Source organism: Arvicola amphibius, chromosome 2 (assembly GCF_903992535.2).
Source record: "Arvicola amphibius chromosome 2, mArvAmp1.2, whole genome shotgun sequence".
NCBI classification, from domain to species: Eukaryota; Metazoa; Chordata; class Mammalia; order Rodentia; family Cricetidae; genus Arvicola; species Arvicola amphibius.
Window position 1 is genome coordinate 129,404,862 of NC_052048.2, and position 13,623 is coordinate 129,418,484.

Below are 13,623 nucleotides of genomic sequence, written 5' to 3' on the forward strand. Positions count from 1 at the left end.
TGGAATAATAGCCACTTATTCTTTTGAGGCAGTGTCTCTCTCTGAAGCTTGTTTCCCGCCCCCCATAAGCTGGCAGTCAGTCAGCCCCCAAACTCTACCAGGCTCCACCTGACATAGTAATGAGGTTACAGCCATGAGCAAGACAAAGATGGCTTGTTACCTGGGTGCTAACCTGAATTCAGGTCCTCATGGTTGTACCGGAGGTTCCATTAGCTGCCAAACCACCTCTCCAGCCCTAGGAAATTCTAATTTCAGACCGTGGTCAGGTGGAAGGCGCCACAGAGTTTAGAACCACCAGAGTGGCCTGTGGTTTCTATTTAATACGATGAACACAGCTATTATTTGCAAACTAGAAGAAGGTGGGTAAGCTTTAAGTGGAAAGACTGGCTAAGTGAAGCCTGGGTAATTCCAGAACCTTCTACCGACCGTATCATGAAGATCTCCCTCCTTGCACACACATTCCTAATTCTGAACAATGAAGAGGAATAGACAGATGGTCTCTAGGCCCCTACCAAGGGATCCAAGAAGGTATACAGATGACAGAGCACACACATCTTCAGTCTTCCCTCATACCGGCACTCCACAGTTTGGTCTGATTATGGCCCAGGTTCCTCCTTCTGCAGCAGAACTGTCAAGAGCCAAAGTGTCTGGAACAGTCAGACACTAGGACGTACTCATCCTGACGATCAGTATTGTCAAGAGGATCTAGATTCACTTAGGAGACAAACCTCTGGACATTGTCTGTCTGTGGGTGAGTTTTTAGATTCTGTTATTAGGGTATGAAGGCATGCCTAAATGTGAGTGACTAGTATTCAAGACTGAAGAAAACAGAGAAAGGGACCTAAGACAGGCACAGACTACTCTCCACTTCTGACTACACATGCAGTGTGAAGTCTGTATGCAAGCCCCTTGCTGCTAGGACTTCCCTGCCATGATGATCTGGAATCTCAAACAGCCAAAAGAAACCCCCCGCCAGGTCTTCAGTTCTTTTCTCAAGTGTGCTGCCACAGAAACTAGAGAGACAACTAACACATCAGTGTAGATCTGGGCTCTTGCTAGGCTCCTGCAAGGAAAAAGAAACCGTAATTTTAAAACTTTAATTATGGTCTGAAGAAGAAAGCTCAGTGGTTAAAAAGAAGTACTGATTTTGCAGAGGACCCGAGTTCAGTTCCCAGCATCCATCAGGCAGCTCACAACTACCTGTAACTTCAGTTCGTGACGATCAGAGGCCCTCTTCTGGCCTCTGTAAGCAACAGTATTCACTTTCATATACTCCCACATAGACACGCACTCACAATTTATAAAGAAAATAAACTCTTTTAAAAGTTCTACTAAAAATAATTAATGGAATGCACAGAAAAAAATGTAGCAAAATCTGCTACCTCTTTGCTAACATTTAACAAGGCACATGGAAGCTTCTTCTACTTTTGACATCTTGGGAGGTAAAGCACAGATTGAACAACCTGGTTCCAGAGCTGTGGATATAGGTGAACAGAAAACCCCTGTGCTCTTCTCTCCAAAGTGGTGAGCCACTTTGTCCTCCTACTCCACCCCCTCCTTTGCATCCCGTGGCGATGTTCTTACCTCCCCTTCCCCCTGCTTTCTCAAGGAATTAAATCAATTGTTTCATTTTCTTTCAGTTCCCTTTTTCCCTCTTGTCAGATCACGTGCTGTTCTCTTTCCTCGAGGATTACCAAAATGAGCTCTTGGGGAGAAAAGGGTTTCTCAGCACTTTAACTTCTGTTTCCTTCTATTTATTTGTTTTGCTTTTATTATCTTTTCTTGCTGACTTCCCAGGACATGTATTTAGTATGCAGAAGTTACTGGCTTTCCCTCCTTTTCCTAAGTGAAAACCTGTGGATTAAAACAAAAACAGCCATGTGCTTCTCTTAAAAAATAGTTTATTCTTTTTAACAGGGTCTGAGATCTGAAGCAAGATATATAAAAACATATTCATATACACACAGATGTATGTCTATAGAGATGTGTGAAAATATAAATACATGTCTTTATATTTGTCTTTATATTTCTGTCTTTATATTTGTCTACATATACCAAAATACAAATATCATTATGCACATGGGCATAAATATGTCTTATGGTTTCTAGGGAAACTTTGCCTCAATTAACTTGGACCTCAGAGGTTGTTTTTCATTTTTAGTTTATAGAGGTTTATTAAATATGCAAATGTGTCAATACTTCTGTGCTACAACCTGACTCATTGTGTTATGACTAATAAGAAAAGTCGCCTCTTTACACCTTCCTTACTTCCCTTAATGAGTCCACTTGGTTTTTTCTAATTGTTTGATTTCAAAGGCTAGTAAACATCATTTCTCTTCAAAGTACTTCTGGCCCAAGTGAAGGTCAAGAACAACAATCCGTACAAGTCCTATTGTAGAAAGGAAACAGAAATAATTCCAAATATTTCACATGGAAACGGTGTGAGACAGCCAAAGTGCACTGGAGCAGGAACCTAACGCTGCCCAGCTGCCTTCCAGAGCATATAGATATGGCCATGAGCTGCACTGAGCTCTTTCCCCCACTGTAAGGAAATGATCCGACCAACTGTTCTCCAGAAGCCTCTAGATCTTTGATGCTTTGTACGTTTGCCCCACCTCTCTTGAGAAAGCATGCCGGTGGAAGATGACATGACCTACTCTTCTAAACTTCAAAATTCTATTCTATATATTAACACACAAGTCAGGCTACATACAGTAGGAGAATTTGGATTGGGAAAATAAACCATAAGGAAATTCTCCCAGGAACTCTATATGCTTTGGCCAATGCAAAGGGTCATATGAACAGACTCTCAGATACTACCTAGCCAGTGTGGAGACATCTTAAATCTTCCAAGAATTATTTCAAATTTGGACCCACGTATCTGGGCCCCATCTGCCTTTGTAACACCAGGGAAAGACAAATGAAGAGTTTGTGATGATTGCTGGTCCTGATCCTCAGTATTTGTGAGGGTTGAGTGCTGAAGAAAAGGATGGTGTGGATTCTGCGGACCAAACCATGGGCTATTTGGCTGAAAACATTCTCATAGGCTCCTATCATGGACAGACTGATTCTGAGTGCTATGGTTTTGCTTGGGTTAGCAATCTGAAAACCTTGTTCCAAGTTCCAGATCCACCACTCATGTGCAGATGTCCTTGGGGACGTCCTGGATTTGTGTTCTTGGGAGTGTTTCTCCAATACAACAAGCAATTAACCTATTGACTGGCTTAGCTTATAGGGCATACCCAAAGTCAGATATGGGATTAAATTAAGAGTCTCCTCAGATAAAACCCAGTACAAAGAAGGCCTCCCACAGGCATGCTTCTGCCTGTGGAGTATGTGTCCCATTTGCCAGATGGTCTGGAATTCAGACAAACATGGAAGACATAAGAAGTGATATATTTAAATGCAGGCTATACTGAAGTAGAGAGAAATGTAGACATTCACCGCTGCCTTGCCTTCTTGTGTGTTGTGATTTCTTTCCTTCTTCCTTTCTGCAAGTGATTTCTGGAGTGAAACTATACTCAAGGAGTGCTGCTTCTATAGCACACATGAGGGGAGGGTTTGGGTAATGCTCTGCTTTGTGGTCCACTCCTGGAGAGTCAGGCGATTACTGACATCTTAGTTCTGAAACATCCTTCAGCAGAAGGGCTTGTTATTTTTGTTGAATCCAAGAATGCTGTGGCTCTTTGGATCACAGAACTTTCTCAAAATGCCTATTAAGACCCCACAGGGCTGCTTTCTTTGAGGACACACTGGGAGCTGGTATAATATCCCCCCCCCCCCGTGCTGTTGTGGGACCATGTGTCAATGTGAGATCTGCATGCACCATATAGCACTTCTGTCTATATCCTAGCCCTTAAAACCTCCACTGCTCCTTAATACCCACATAACATCTTTGTCATCATGATCAGTGAATGAATTATAGCTTACAATGACGAACTGATAGTTTGTTGCACTATGAACGATTAGCCAATGATCCAGAGTCGTGTTTGATTGAATGTGATGGAAACCCATCTACCCATGCATTTGTTTACTCATGTTCTCACCCGAAGAACATGATTAAGAGGCTTCTTCCTCAGCAAGGTAGACCGAACACACATTTTTCTCCTTCCCTCCTGAGGTCTTCCTAACATTGTATAGTAAGAGTTCAACAGAGGAGTAAATACTGAATCATCACAGAACAGGAGAGGAGGCTTCTTATGCACAAATAGAAAGGGTGGATAGAGAAGTAGACTAGTGTGGCTCAGAGTATGTGAAGGAGGCTCCCTACACACCTGAGAGACCAGTATGAAGGGAGGATCCCTGGGAGGAAGGCAAGGGCAAGAAGGATGAATGAGAAGGTCTGTGTTTTTACCATACGGTACCCACTCCTCGTCCATCACACTTTCCAGGAGAAAAGACAGTAGGATGCTTAATTACAAGGGATAGGAAAGTGGAGTTCCTCTTTAAAGATTCCAAGGGGAGTGAGAATGTTGATGCCCAGAGTGGCATATCCTTCATGGTGGCACTAGGGAGAGAGATGCTTGTAAAATGGCTTGCCCCTGATACCACCATCAGGGAACTCCTAACCTGAGGAACAAGACCCACCTCTGAACACGCCTTCCTAGTCTCTGTCTAAATATGAGGAGCTGATCAAGGATCGCCCCACATAGCAATAACAAAGCAGTATGAAAAAGAGGCACGCACAGGAACGACAGACAAGCCAGGTGACACAATTACCTTAAAAGATAAGGATTCAAGACTAAGACTGTGGGACGAATTAATGTGGCAGAAACAATAAAACATTTTCCTGAAATGAAGGAAACACATTATTTATTATTATCGTTATTATTATTGTTATTATGAAAGCCCAGAGAAGCCACCAATAAGTTCTTATAAAAATGTGCCTCTGGATACATTGAACCAAAAAGTCTTAGAGCATAAGGTTAAGAAAGATCCTAAAACATATATCCACCAATGAGTGATCGGTAGTGCCACCCACAATTCATCTAGAACAGGAGGCATGCCGCCTTCCATTTCTGTTCCTAAAGGGCACAATTCCCTGGCACTTGGCTACTTGCTTCACTTTTGCTCTATGAGGTTGGGGTGATACCAATCAGGAAGGGGGAACACCAGGCCATGCTGGGGCCAAGAAAGCAAGGGCACCTGAGAAACTGTGTTAGGGGGACCAGGGGCAGCCTTCTTCTTTCTTTCCTTTCTTTCTTCTTTTCTGTTCTTTTCTTTCTTTTATGTCTTTCTTCTTTCTTTTCTTTCTTCTTATTCTTTCTTCTTTCTTTCTTTCTTTCTTTCTTTCTTTCTTTCTTTCTTTCTTTCTGTCTGTCTCCCTATCTCTCACACACATACACACATACACACACATACACACATACACACACATACACACATACACACACACACATATACATAAACACACATACACACACACAGAGTTATTATTATTAACTCTGAGAAGAAGTTAGAGAGCAGAAGACCAGCAGCAAAAAATTGGAAGGAACTGAATTTGGGGGGATGATGAAAAAGGAACACAGGACACATTAGAGGAAAAGATGAATAAAGGTATTTTTTAAAAACGATACAGGCAGTTGTAAGCTGCCTGGCATGGGTGCTGGTACCCAAACTCTGGTCCTCTGCAAGAACAGGAAGTGCTCTCAACCACGGAATTGTCTCTCTAGCCCCCAAGATATCGGACACCTCACCCAAATGTGTATACTCACTTCTACACATAATTAAATAAAACTTTTTTTGAAAAAAAAGAAAGATCCTAAAATTTCCCAAAGAGCAAAAGAAAGTATAAAGAAATTACAAATAAAGTAGGCATCAGCCTTCTCCTCAGGCACATGGATGCTTGGGAATTCCAAGGTTAGACCTTCAGGTCTCAGAGACGTACTTTCTGACATGAAAACCAGAGCCAGGACATACTGCCAGTTGGTCAAGAATTAAGGTTAAATAAAAATAAGTCAAATACTCAAAGATCCTCAAGGAAATCACTCTCTGAAGAAGTCCCTTGAAGAGAGGGAAGAGGATGTAATATAAGACACATATGCGATATTTAATTTTTAATTTTAATTTTTCTAAAGATAGTGTGACTACCAGAAACCCAGTGAAAAAAGGTTTCAGAACTATGGCTGCACTGCAGGCCCAGGGAGGACGAATTCAGAGAAGTCAAGATCTGCAGGGAGCAAAGGGGAAGTGTGAGTGGCATGGCGAAGCCGAGTCAGGTGTGAGTCAAATTAAAGGGAAAAAAAGCAATTAAATTCCTGGGGCCTGGGAACGTCGTAGGGAAGTCATAATGTCAATGTGACACAATTTTGACAAGTAACTCTGTGTGTGTGTATGTGTGTTTATGTGTATGTGTGTGTGTGTGTATATGTGTGTATGTGTGTGTATGTGTGTATGTGTGTGTATGTGTGTATGTGTGTGAGAGATAGGGAGACAGAAAGAAAGAAAGAAAGAAAGAAAGAAAGAAAGAGAGAGAGAGAGAGAGAGAGAGAGAGAGAGAGAGAGAGAGAGAAAGAAAGAGAGAAAGAGAGAGAGAAAGAAAGAAAGAGAGAAAGAAAGAAAGAAAGAGACAGGGAGACAGACAGAGATTCCAGTTGATCTGGCTGATGCCCAAAGCAGTTCCCTTGCCATACAGTATCTTCTTGAACTTATAGAGAAGATTAGAAATATAACCCTTATTCACTACAGCGAATAAATAAATATTCATCAAGATAAAAGTTCTGTTTATTGGTTTTCGATGTTTGGCATCAGTGTGTAAACAGAACACAAAAGCCTTAATCATTCTTACACAACCTTGACAAGGTGAAGAAAAAATATAGCTGACTCGGAAGTGGGGGTCAGATGAGTTGGGAAGACTTAAGAGCAAGGTGACTAATAGCTCGGCTGGCAGTAAGCAGTAACTCCCGCAGTAGCTGTCCGAAGCTTGCAGAACAAGCAAGAAAAGCCTCTTGTAAAGTTCAAAAGCTAAGCAGTTGCAAACAAGTAGAAGATATTTTAAAAATCAAGACAAGGGCGAGGAGGGTGGATCCAGGGTAGGATGAGCTTCTAACATACTCAAGGCCCTAGGCTTGATCCCCAGCACAGCCTAAGACCTAAAATTAAATTAAAAAGCAAGAAGATTTAAAAGCCAATAACGACACATTGCTATACCTCTAAAGTAATGCGTCTGTCAACCTCATCAGAGAAACTTCTATTTGCAGTAGATGGTGACTAGCACAGAGACCTGAGACTGTACAATGCTCACAGGATAAGAGATGGGGGCGGGGTGCGTCCATACTTCCAAAGGTTCAGGAGTTATGAGGAAGAGCAGGTAGAAAGACTGGAAGAATCAGAGCCCTGAGTGAGGACCACAAGAAACAATGTCCCCCGGGCACAGCAGGGAAGCTGCACAGGTGAACTCCGTGGTTATGACAGCGTGCACAAGTCTTGTGCAAACTCAGGTCAAACCAAATCGTCTCGTGGAGAGGGGAGGTGGGCATAAAGTACCACCCCTAGCTAAGGAGATGTTGCAGCTTCTGGGAAAGGAAGATTCAGTGTTGTTTTTGTGGTAGTGGTGGTTGTTTCTTAAGAATGTGGCTCCTGGTAAGTGAACCAAGCCCTAGTGGAAGGCCACCAGCTGAAGAATATATGCGCAGCACAAATTGGACTTTATTGGAAAGAAAGAAAAAAAAATCGGGAAAACACAGAGGACACAAAGTTTAATGGAGAGAGAAGGGGAGTAGAAAGAGAAGTGAATATAACCCAAACAGACAGTGAAATTCTCAAGGAACTAATAAAATAAAACATGAAAAAATAAAAATCTAAAAGATTTATATAAAAATAAAAAATATAAAAGATTATAAAATGTTATAAAATCATTATAGCATCATTAATGTGGAAAAACTGAAGTTGTGCCCACAAATAACACTAGGATCATATTTTGATTAATATGGGCAGCCATCTAAAAAAATTAGACATCCTTACACCTATGCCTTCCATGGGCTGGGATTGGCTGGAGAAGCAGAATTTGGTGACCATTCCCCACAAATATTATAAGTTGTCCTTCCTTGTTTGTTCCTGTATGTATCACTTTGATACTCTGAGATCACTGAGTCCCCACTGTGGTACTGTGCTAGGTACCAGACAGGTGATGTCAGCCTCAGAGCGGATGCATGGAACATGGGATGCTAGGCCAGGAGGCCTTCCTAAGGATGCCTTTGTGTAATGTGGGATAGAGGAAGGCGGTGCAAGAGTCACGGTTTACTCTCAGCAGAGCGCTCACCGTGTGCTTGAGCAATTGATTGAAACGGTTGGTGTAGAATCCTCAGAGAGATGAGTTAGGAAGAGTGTTTAGGACTGGGGGCTTTGAGACTTGACTTGGCTACTTTAGATCACTAATATTCTAGCCAGGCAGATAGAATTACTGACAGTTTCTAGCTGAAGGGATCCTTAGAGACACGACTCTTTCATTGTATAAACAAAGAAAGCATGGCCCTGACAGAAATAAGGCTCAAACTTAGTCTCTCTGATTGATTCAATTCCAGTTCAGTGCTAGATCAAAAAACATCTGTGGATAGAGAGATGGATCAGTGGCTAAGAGCTCAGCTGCTCTTCCAAAGGACCCAGGTTCAGTTCTCAGTACCCACATGGTGGCTCAGAACTTTCTATAACTCCAGCCCCAGGGGATCTTGATGCCCTTTCTGGCCTCTGTGGGCACTAGACATATTCTGGTGCAGAGAAATAACATGCAGACAAAACACCCATGCACATAAAAATAAATAATACTTTAATTAACAAACAAATAAGGAACAATAAAACACTTCCAAACACAACACAGTAGACACTGTACTCCATCAAGGCCCGGCATTCTCTCACGCCCCACTATGGGTCAGGCGTGGCCCTGGTCTCTTGTGCCTGCCATTTGATTTCATTCTCACAGTAGCCCTGCTTAAGATAGTTTGTATCTCAATGAGGACCCTAAGAGAGACATACATGGATCTAATCTACATAGGAAGTAGAAAAAGACAAGATCTCCTGAGTAAATTGGGAGCATGGGGACCGTGGAAGAGGGTTGAAGGGGAGGGGAAGAGGCAGGGAGGGGAGCAGAGAAAAATGCAGAGCTCAATAAAAAAAATCAATGAAAATGTAATATATATTTATAATATATATGTATATATGATAGATTGTATCCACATTAAACTTGAGCACACTGAAGACCTAGAGACTTTAAATCACTTTTCGAAAGCCTATAAGGATACAGAAGTAGAGCCTGGATTGACAACAGCCCGGCTGACCGCTAATATCATGACCTTCAACCTTTTTGGTTCATGACCTTCGGTTTCTAGCTCGTGTTTTATGTCTTGTTGGTTGAAGGGAGAGGAACAAGGAGAGAACCAAACCATCAACTGTCTACACTAAAGGAAGCGAGGAGGCAGCCACTACGTGGCCAGGCAATTTTATCTGCTTCTCCACTCCCCTGGGGCCATCCTGGGTGAAGGCCTGTGTGTGGCCAGGTTTTCCTTCTTAAGTAGACAGGACCCCAGGAGACTTCTCTTAGCTCCAAGCTATTCTGAATAAAATAAACAGGAACGATACAAAGAGAGAGAAAGGAGAGAGAGAGAGAGAGAGAGAGAGAGAGAGAGAGAGAGAGAGAGAGAGAGAGAGAGAGAGAGAGATCCTTACTGACTTTAAAAGATTTATACCAACAACATCCCAAGGTGCTTAGGAAATGTATTTTTCCTTTTTGGGTAGAGCAAACTGCAGAGGAAAAGACAACACTCAGCTACAGTTTCATTGAGAATGAAAATACTTTGAACCTGCTCTCTTATTGATAGTCCAGTTGCGCAAAATAAATTTCATATAAACATCATCTTTCATATTAGAACTGGAAAAAGAATCCATTCCCCCACTCAGCTTTGAAAAGGCCCGGTTACTGAGGCACTGAGTTACTAATTATAGGGACAGAATCCCCACACCCAGAAAGAGCCGTAGCGCTGCAGGAGAGCTCCCAGATCCAAACCCCAGCAACTCTGCCAGATTCTTCCGGTTCCTTTTTGTCCGCATGTATGCAGTCTTCCCGAGAGAGGGGCACTGCCTTCATTAAGCCCACACTCTTTCTTTTGTAGCTGGTTTGTAGCTCAATTCTCTACCAATGTGAAATCAGAGAAGGGTCTTAGGCCAGCACACAACCATTGCTCCTTTGTTTGGAAGTTAGCGCATGAGACATTCATTGTAACCTCAGACAGTATCCCCAAGAGTCCTGAGCAAAACTATCAAGAGAGATCCTCTCCAAGACTCACACCCAGTCTGGATGGCAACACAGGACCCTAACATGGGAAACCTTAGGCTTCCCGGAGACCAGCAACCTGAATCCTTCCTTACCACAGCAACATAGTGAAGGTCTTGACTTCAGTCGTGACCCCATCCTAGTGTGGACTGGTGGTGGGGGGTGACCTTGGCGGTTGATGCTGGTCTCCTGCACCGTCAGATGAGACCTCTAGACTCACTGATCTCACTGTCACTCTCATGCTCAAAATAGATGGCTCTCTTTGAGCTCCAAAGTAACTGCAGGAATCGTCACCCAGGAATTCAGTGCTCCCTGTGGCACCAGCAGCCACCTTCCATGCCCATCTTTGTTCTTCATCTTCTTGCCATCTTTCCCACACTCAGCCAAACATTTTTCTACATTTATGTTTTTACGTGTGTGCCTGTGTGCGCGCACACACGCATATGTTGATTCTACCAGTTTTTTCCTCCCTCCTTAAGACACAGGGTCAAGGGGCTGGAGAGTTGGCTCAGCATTTGACTGCTTTTACAAAGGATCAGAACTCAGTTCTGAACATCTATTGCACCTATTAGGGCAGCTCACAACTGCTTGTAACTCCAGTTCCAAGTGCCCTGGCACCTTCTAGATTCAATGGGCATTGCACTCACCTGCACAAAAGTGCGTGCTCTCAATCCAGCTCTCTCGCTTTGGTGGTCTCTCTCTGTCTCCCTCCATTCTTTCTTACCATCTCTTCCTCCTCCCCCTTATCTCTCTCTCACACACACATAGTTTAAAAATAAAGTAAAATATATTTTTTAAAAAAGATACAGGGTCAAGATACTTTCTTAATTTTTTTAAAACTATTGATTCATTTTCTGTGTATGGTGTTTTACCTGAATGTGTGTGTGTGTGTGTGTGTGTGTGTGTGTATATATATATATATATATACATACATACATATATATACATACATACATACAAGTGCATGCTTGGTGCCATCAGAGGTCAGAAGAGGGTGTCAGATCCCCTGGTACTGGAGTTACTGACCGTTGCAGAATATTATTTTAAGATGTGTTAATTTTCTTACGCTGTGCAATATTTGTTTAATGATGCAGAGATGTGCTGCATTCTTTGATGTTGCATTTGTTTAACTCCGTGAAGCTGTGTTAGTTTGCCTGCCTAACACACCTGATTGGTCCAATATAGCGCTAAATGGCCAATAACTAGGCAGGAGAAAGGATGGGGTTGGCAGGAAGAGAGAATAAATGGGAGGAGAAATCTGGGAAAGAGAGCAAGGAGTGCGAAAAGGAGGAGAGGACACCAGGGACCAGCCACACAGCCACACAGTCACCATGAGGTAAGATGGAAAGAAAGATATATAGAATAAAGAAAGATTAAAAGCCCAGAGGCAAAATGTAGTTAAAGAGAAACCGAATAATTTAAGTTAGAAAATCTGGTTAGAAACAAGCCAAGCTAAGACCATGCATTCATAAGTAAGAATAAGTCTCTGTGTATTTATTTGGGAGCTGGGTGGTGAGTCCCTAAAGAGTCAAAAACCAACAGTTGACAATCGTGAGCAGTTGTGTGGATGCTGGGAATAGAACCTGGGTCCTATGGGAAAACAGCAAACATTCCTAACTGCTGAGCATCTCTCAGCACAATCGTTTTGTTTATGGGTCTTCTCAGCTGGACCTTCAGGCTCCTTCATGGACTCCCAGAGTGCTTGGTCCATTGTGGTCTGTGTGTGACAGCTTGGTTACCTCTACTCCTAAGGACACTTCTTTCGCAGAGCTCTTTATCTGTGCCGGGATTCGCCTTCCTCAAGATGCTGTCCTGTTCCTGCCGGTGTGTCCAAGGGAGAGCCTGTGATTAGATGGTGACGCAGAGCAATTAGCTAGTGAGAGGAATCTGGAGAACAAAGTGAGTCAGGAAGGGATCTGGCCCAGTGCTCACCTACTCCTCCTTTCCCTAAGTCTCCCTTTGGGTGCCTGACCTATACACCCAGACAAAGCTTCCCTGGCCACATTTTAGGCAGAGGACTCTGCAATGATACAGGAAGATGTCAGGGAGAGAGCACTGCTTGGGATTCTGGAGGCCTGGCAGCTGGTCCTGACTTTCAAACTCTTTGGACCCATTAGTACCCCATCTGGGTCAATAGTCTATTTCTCTTTGGAAGCTGAGGGTTGTACTAGATGGCATGTCCAGCACTGTGTCAGGAGTTCTAACCTCTTCTCTTGTGCTCTATGCTCATGATGAGAACACACCCGCTCTTCTATAAATTGAGGGTTAGATATAGAGTATGTAGCAAGAGTTACGGAGCAGCTTTCCAGATGCCCACGGGCCATGTTGAAAATGGTTTAACACATGTGGAGTGCAGATTCTAGCTCAGACCCCACGTCCTCCAAATGCCCCAGGAGCCTCCTTGCTCTCAACTTCATCCTCACTTGAACCTTAAGTTGCCGCTACCTACTTTTACCATGGTGCAAATTTCCGATTCTTTGAGCAACACCATCTTTCTCTAAATGTTGCTCCTGGTAAGGATTCTACACCATTCCTCACCCCAGACCTTCCGTTCATTTGCCTAGTTGGGAAATTGAATAGAAGCCTTGGCGAGTACCAGAGGCGGTTTGAGAAGGCTGAGTCCTCATTAGCTTATTCCCACAGGGGAAGTCAGGGGTCGAGGCACTAAGTCTCTCTGCTGCGAAAGGAGCAGCATCTGCTGGTGGAAAAGCTCAGTGCAGAAGCACAAGGAGTGAAAACTAACGCGTTGCAGGGAGTGCCTGGAACAATAAGATGCTGCCACGCTTTTTATGCGAGCAGCGATCTCCAGGAATGTCTGTTTCTTATAGGTCATCTGGCTGTACTACTAGGATCCAGCTCATCCCAGAAGGAGGCTCTGCCACATGTATGGCACCAATGGGGATTTCCGGATCTTGCTGAGAACTGGTTGCCAAGTCACATGACTGAGAGACTTGGGATCTGAAATGGAGCTGCCGAGATTACTGAGTTCAAACTAAACCTTCTTAATGCCAAAAGCGAAGAGAGCTATTGTTTAGCCTCAAATCACTTAGCTACTAAGCAAAAAGAGTATTCCTTTGAAATAGAGGCTTTTTTTCCTGTTTTGTTAAAAAAAAAAAAAGCAAACTAACAAAACCACTCCAAGGCTTAAGGGCATAGGAGCATGGAACCAGTTAAGTAGGGGATGCTAAGCTATGTCTTAGTGTTATATTGCTGTGAAGAGACACCATGACCATTGCAACTTTTTAAAAAGAAAGCGTTTCACTGGGCTTCTTTACAGTTTCCGAAGGTTAGTCCATTGTCATCGTGGTGGGGAGCATGGCGACATGCAGGCAGACATGGTGCTGGTTAGAATTCTATAT

The 13,623-nt window shown here is 43.1% G+C and overlaps 1 protein-coding gene across 1 annotated transcript in view; it reads left to right on the top strand.

The window, feature by feature from the left end:
* Alk (ALK receptor tyrosine kinase) overlaps positions 1–13,623 on the top strand; it is a 733,404-nt gene that overhangs the window by 375,261 nt on the left and 344,520 nt on the right. The window lies entirely within an intron of this gene.